Here is a 7,512-nt window from a genome sequence, read left to right on the forward strand (position 1 = left end):
TATATTAGAGAAATGCACTTCGAAAACGTTTCTAATGATAAATATTTAATCCAGATATAGATGACATTTTTTTGTACTAATATTTTAGTGTACTACAGAAAAAATACACCCCTTCTACTCTACTATGTGAACCTTTTTCCAATAAAACGGTATTTATTTACCGAAATTAAATACTAATTCCTAAAATACAAAGCCGTGCGTGCGTGGTCCCCCTCTTGTGCTGCATGTAAGATGACGCCACAAAAATGGTGAAGAAATGATGCATGTGAGAAGTGTGAAGAGCCAACATTGCCTTCACATTTTAGCCAAGTTTCATAAAAATCTAATGGATGGGGCAAAAGTTATGGGGTAAAAAGTGTCATATTTTGCAATTTGGGGGCATTTATGACCACTTTTGAGCTCCTGGCAACGTCTAATCTCAGTGAAAATGGACAAACGGTGCAGTTCCACGCCTTCCGATATGTATATTTGAATTCAGCACCATGGAAAACAATGCTATAGACATACACATCAAGTTTTTGAGCAATATGAAAAAAGAGTTCCAAAAAGGCATGTTTTTCTAGCCCTAAAAGTCCCAGAGGGATACGAACCAGAATTTTGCCAGGGTTATCCATACTGAATTTATATTAAGAAAAATGGCCTCCACATTTTGACCAAGTTTCAGGAAAATCTAATGGATGAACCAAACGCTATGTGGCAAAGAGTGAGATTTTTGGCTATTTTGGGAATGTTTGACCTATTTTTAGCCCCTGGGGACGGTAAACCCCAGTGTAAATGGATAAAGGTGCAGTTTCAGGCCTTAACACATGTATATTTGAGTTGACCACCGTGAAAAAAACAATATATAGTTAGACATATCAAGTTTTTGTGGAGAAATATGAAAACGAGCTACAAAAAGGGGGTTTAGCCCTGAAAGTCCCCGGGAACGCGAACCAGAATTTTGCAAAAGTCACCTATATAGAATTTATATTAAGAACAATAGACTCCACATTTTGGACAAGTTTCAGAAAAAATTAATGGATGAATAAAAAGTTATGGGGCAAAACGTGTCATTTTTGACTATTTTGGGGCATTTTTGACCTCTTTCGAGACCCTGGGGACGCAACGGGAATTTTCGCAACATTTTTTTTTTTTTACTGTGCACATGTATTGAATGAAATACAATGTGGCAAAATTTCAGGAAAAAACTAATAGACGGTTATCTGGCAATCGTCCGACTAACGGATGCACGGACCCACGGGAACACGGAAGCACGTACGAACGGATGCACGGACGCCACTGAAAACATAGGTCCCTCTCCGATAAATCGGAGGAACAAAGGAAAATTTAAAATGGGAAAACATGCATTATTTTATTTATTATAATATTCAATGTAAAAAAGAAGAGTATTTATATAAATATATATTTAATGTAGATCTACTATTAAAAAATAATGACGTAGGTAAAAATAATTTCTTAAATTCGACTGCCACATATAATGCTTCCTTTGACGATTTTTACAGTTGGTTTCACGAAGAACACTCGTTTGGCCGAAACCACTATCAATAATTTCACACACTCCTTGTCTGTGTCTATACCTAAATGTAGATTCCACGCTTCTTTCTTAGAACTGTACGCCTGTAGAACTCTTTTCTGATTGCCTGCTTTTCAGCTGACTACAATCTGATTGTCTTAAAACCCAACGTAAACAAAGTCTTGATGAACCGTCCCCCCAAGTAATCCCAATTTAAAAAATTCTCACTACTTATGTTTACTACGCTATGAACACATTGACTAATGTATACCCATTAATCCTTATCCTTGAGTAGCCTCCGGGCCTTGATAAGTTGTGATTCCTATGTAAAAAAAATAAAATAACAAGGTGCCTTATTTCCGACATTATTGTTGAATTTGAACAACTATTTTGAAAGTTATGCTATTTTTTCTATTTTCTGGTAATTTTAAGTGTATATTACTTCAATACCGGTCTCTCAAAATGCCTGGAAAGAGTCGGTTGACTTAGTGAAAAGGAGCGTGTTCTTGCAGGCCTTACAGAAGGTTTATCTCTCGTAGATCTAGCCCAGGATCTTGGAAGAGATAATGAACATTGTCTTCATTCGTTGAATATCAAAACATCAATCCAAGAAAAACCAAAAACAAAAAAGTCAGTTTCTGCTTATGAAATTCGCGTCAACTTATCAAGCAGCCGGGTAGCAACAGTGCTGCTATATTTGACAAGGCTGGAACACTTTCCTTGTCCAGAAAAATACGCTGCAATGTCTTCAACGAACTTGCAAGAAGAATTAAGCTCATAACAAGATCTGTTTTAAACCAAACTCAGGAGGAACAACGTTTGACTGGGCTCAGAAATATATGAAAACCAGCTTTAAAAATGTTCTTTTCATCGATAAGGCCAGAACGACCATTGATGGACCAGATGGGTGGGCCAAAGTTTGGAGTCCTCTTGGATTCCCTACCCTTCATCGATTCCATCATCAACAGGGAAGTGGAGGTGTAATGCTTTTTGGCGATGAACTAATTGGACCATTTCGAGTGCGAGTAAGGTGTCAAACTGACAAACAAGTCTTGTATTTTATTTTTAAATGAGTATTTGTTACCATGACTTGATGACCTTCCATTGGCGCGTCATCGAAAATTGATTTTTATGCACGGCAATACGCTATCTCACTCAGCCAAGGCTACGACATCCTACCTTAAGTCATTAGGCATTCGTGGAGAAAATTTGATGACATGGCCACCTTGTTCTCCAGATATAATTGAGCAGCTCTGGTCAATAATAAAGATGAAAGTTTATAAAGGAGGTGTTCAATTTTCATCGAAGGATGAATTTAGAGGAAGATTTTGGAAGTTTTCTCTAGCATCACATCATCTCAAATCCGCCGATTGACATCATCAGTTGATAAGAGACTATTCAAAATTATTTTAAGCATGGATGTTATGTTTATAAATAAATATTTCGTAAAAAAAATAATGTGAAATTCATTTTTGTTTTTGGTAAATATTGTTACTGGATATGTTCTTTATTTCATATAAATAGAAATATGAAGTTAGAATATTGTTTTATTACCGAAAACATTAATTTTTAGACACTTGCATTACAGTGATACACACTTAAAATTACAAGAAATAGAAAAATTAGCATAACTTTTCAAATATTTGTTTAAATTCCACAAAAATCAGGAAAATAAGTCACCTTGTTATGCTCTTCCAGTGTACCAAATTTCACTTCTCCACGTTTCATAGCAATTTCAAAATTTAAAAAAGATTGACCTTCCCTGCAACAAAGGTATGCAAGATATATATATATATATATATATATATATATATATATATATATATATATATGTGGGGGGGGGTGCGTGTGTGTGCGTGTGTATGTCTATATCAGTATCAATATTTCTATGATAAAACTAGCTTTGTGTATCTGGGTTTAATAAGAAAATTGTTCCTAACTTGTTCTGAATTTTTAATATTAATGATTTCCGCTAAGACTCGTCGTAGATAGTAAATTCTTATGCGTCTATTAATTACTATTAAATAGGGTATTTAAAAGGAATTATATTTTTGATTTTTATTGCAATAAAATTCCAAGCATAAATAAACAATGGATCAAGTAGTTCATAAATAAGTCTCAGTGGGGGGAAACCCCGTACATTAAGTCTGTCTTTAACTCTTGTTTTGATGTGATTTAATCTATATTTCTCTTGCACAGTATTAAATGTGATCTAATTATTATCTCATAATAGCACATTCTAATGCATTCTTTCTTAAGTCAAACCAAGTAAAACAAATGTTCTTCGACCATAGATGAGATTCATCCTAGACAATAAACTCACTAGTAATTAATGTACATCATAGGAATATCAAACGTTCCTGTGTCTTTATCGTCTACATGTGTAAGGGTAATTTAATATCACAACCATTTATTCATTTACAATCAAAATTATATAATTATTAAATACATTAATGTTCCAAATGCGCACGTTTTACTATTGACATTCAGTTTTTTATCGCTCCTTACTTATTCGTGCATGTGCCTGCAAATATAATGAAGACGCAGTTGTCGATTTTATGTATTTATTTGACGTGGTCGGGGCCTATGGATATCCCACAGTTGCTTACTAACCACCTTCTATTTCTATGAAACTATGGCCTCGTTACGAACGAGTAAAGTGTTAATGTAAGTGCCAATCTTTTGAAGGTTGAAGGTTCTACTATTAGTACAGGCGATACTAAGAATATAATTAAAACTTACTTAAGACCTCTATCCAGTCATGGCTGATCGACCGAAAACAATTTACCGCCGTGGATTATTTCTAGTTCGAAATTCTGTGCAGATTTCCGGTTTCGACACAAATAAGACGCACCTCGAGAAGGTCGGTGATTACATCGGCAGAAATGTGAGTATAGCAATTAAAACTTGCACAGGATTTCGAATAATGCAGATAATGCAAATTATGATCGTTATCTAAAAAGAATACGAAACATAATAAACCAATATTTTAATAATTTCATACATTTATATATATATATATATATATATATATATATATATATATATCGTGACAATTTTAATAAATCAGGAAAAACATAAATTATCTCTTTTGTGCCTATAAAATTAACAGTGTTCGTAGGTAAAGTTGTTTTCTACGAGCAGCAATCGCGTCTCACAAGCAAGAGATTAAAATACTCACATTACCAGGTAGTAGCAGTTATAGTTTTAAAACTAAATTAAGAACAATCCCATTTTGTGGAGAAGTGACTGTGGTTCAGTGATATACGACACTCACCGACGACCTGGGTGTTCAAAGTTTAAACCCAATTCGATCCACAAAAAAATGCTTTCGTATGGGACGTTGGCAACTTTCATGTGGTCCCTCTTGTTATGAACCGATGTTTTTTTCTAGAAAAAAATTCTACTACAAAAAATTTCGGGGAAAACAATGCTAACAATAGAATCTTCGAATTAATACAATACGATGGTGACTAATAATTATTTCCTGTTACGTTTTCCTGTACAAAAATAGTAATCCTCATTGATGACAAATTAGATTTTATGTTATGTTTTGATAAACCCATTTACAACAAATTATCTGTTAAACACTCTTCAAAAAATTTAAAAAATGCTGCTTTTCTTACGACACACTAAAAACATTTACTCATTCAATTATGAATCAAAATAAGAGACGCCCAATAGAACAATAAATAAATAATCTATTCTATTATGTAGAATGTGTGTGAGGACACTTATCAACCTATATACTCAACGAACTGTTGATCTACAGACTTGAAATAAAGTATAAAGGGTATTCAGACACGTGGAAAACTTTTTAACTGGTTTTTATCCGAAAAAAGGGCTGCTAAGGGGTAAAAATTGAAAAATTGATACTTGGAACTCATCATATTTTTATCTGTTTGTCAATTGTTTTCAGGCATGCGCTTCTTTATGTTTAAAATAATCGGGTTTGAATACACTTCTTGAATATCGTGTACAACTGGTGTAATAGTCATTCTACTTGACTTACTGTCCTTATGTCTTGGTTTCGATCCCAGCTCGAGTATTTTTTTTACTTAAGAAGTGAACTGTTTAGAAAAAAAAACACTTTATACTCGCATGCACATATCTCAGTTTCTGTATTAATTAAAATATAATATTAATGCGTATTTTACGAATAGGCAACGCCGGGCAGCCTGCTAGTAAATAAACATTTCAGCTCATATTAATTGAGTTACTTCAACTAAATTTCTCTAAATATATTAGCTAATCTTGTGTTCCACTTAATCTTGCAAATTACTAAACATTTCCTTTGTGAAATTTATTTTTAAAACCCTCTACCTCTTAATAGAATACTAAGTAATTTACTGCAGTCCATAAAATATCAAGTATGTGCTGTCCCCAAACTTGTCTGAACTATCTTGTGTAGAACGCGGTTGATAATGATACCGACCATATCACGTATACAACCGTGAACGTGCTAACTGCCGTGATCACACTAGTCTTAATGCGTTTCTCGAATGAGACTGCGAAGTGTACGTATTCTTGGTGCATGTATCACTTGAAAGCGATGGTAGACACTCATAACAGCTTCCTGAAATGATGATTTGCTATATGAGGCAAACTTTTATCTCACTGATTCAATTTTAATTTTGAAAATACATAAATTATTTGCAAACTATGATGTTTTTTTTAAATTTCCCCCAAATCTGAATATTTACCAAACACTTTGTGTGTATATCTATAATATAAAGCTGAATGTCTGTGTGTGTCTGGTCACGAATAGGCTCCTATATGGTTGACTATAATAGAAAACTGATCACATATAATGATAGAAGATTATCGAGACACAGGAATTGGTATGTTTGATCTGGCATAATGATGATTCATTACAATTGTGGGTCTGCGTACGCGTCTGGTCAACAAAGTATGGAAATAAAAAAATTAAAAAAAAAACGTTTACAAGTTTTTTTTTTATATAAATGTACGTAATAATACTTTGATAAGTATGTTTTAACTCAAATAGGGATGGTATAATAAAATTGTGGGGTCTGCGTTCGCGCCTGGCCTCCATAGAATGATAATAGGCACAAACTTTAATATAGACTTTTCATATCTATCTGTGTAAGTATACTTTGATAATTATGTTTCAGTTTGAAGAAATATGGTATAATAAAATTATGGGGTGTTCGTTCGTACCTGGCTTCCATAGAATGGAAATATGTCACAAAGTTTAACAAGGTTTTTTAATATAGAACCACAGAATATTGTGATAAGTGTTTCAGTGTGAACAGGTATGGTATAATAAATTATGGGGTTTATCTATTTTATTTTTACTTTCATCAGATTTTGCTTTGGTTTTGATAGCCCCGAATTCGAAGCTATCTCTTTACAACCCTACTTTTCATAAGCTATCATACTTTTATAAATCAGAGTCTATTTTCTGTAGGCTCTTTTTGAACCCAGTCAACGACGGGTACTTTTGCTAGTATATATATATATATATATATATATATATATATATATATATATACAAATGTACATGTATATGTTCTATTTAAGATCAGAAGTAAAGGTCAGATTCAGAAACTTGTAAAAACATGGAGCTTTTCGAGGACGAGAACCGTTGATTTCAATTGATGCCAGCCGAGGATCAAAGCGTTGATCATGTAAAGATAGAAGCTTGGTTTTAGATGCATTAAAATCAGTCAGTCACCTATTTCTCTATCGTACCACGTGCTCAAGATCAGAGGAAAGAGCATCAGAGAGAACTTTTCATTTATGGCTTTTGAAATGCTGCTATAGATGGTAGTGTCGTCAGCATAAATGTTTACGAATCCTATTGGGATGTGATTTGGGAGATCATTGATGTAGATCAGAAAGAGAGTTAGATTCAGGATGAACCCCTGAGAGACTCCAGCATTCATAATGTGAGCTTCTGATTTCTACCCATCAACCCGTATTCTTATAAGCCTATCAGAGAAAAATGATTTAAAAACAATACGTTTCCAGCTATA

The sequence above is a fragment of the Euprymna scolopes genome, chromosome 3 (assembly GCF_053919585.1).
Source record: "Euprymna scolopes isolate OS-2025 chromosome 3, ASM5391958v1, whole genome shotgun sequence".
NCBI classification, from domain to species: Eukaryota; Metazoa; Mollusca; class Cephalopoda; order Sepiida; family Sepiolidae; genus Euprymna; species Euprymna scolopes.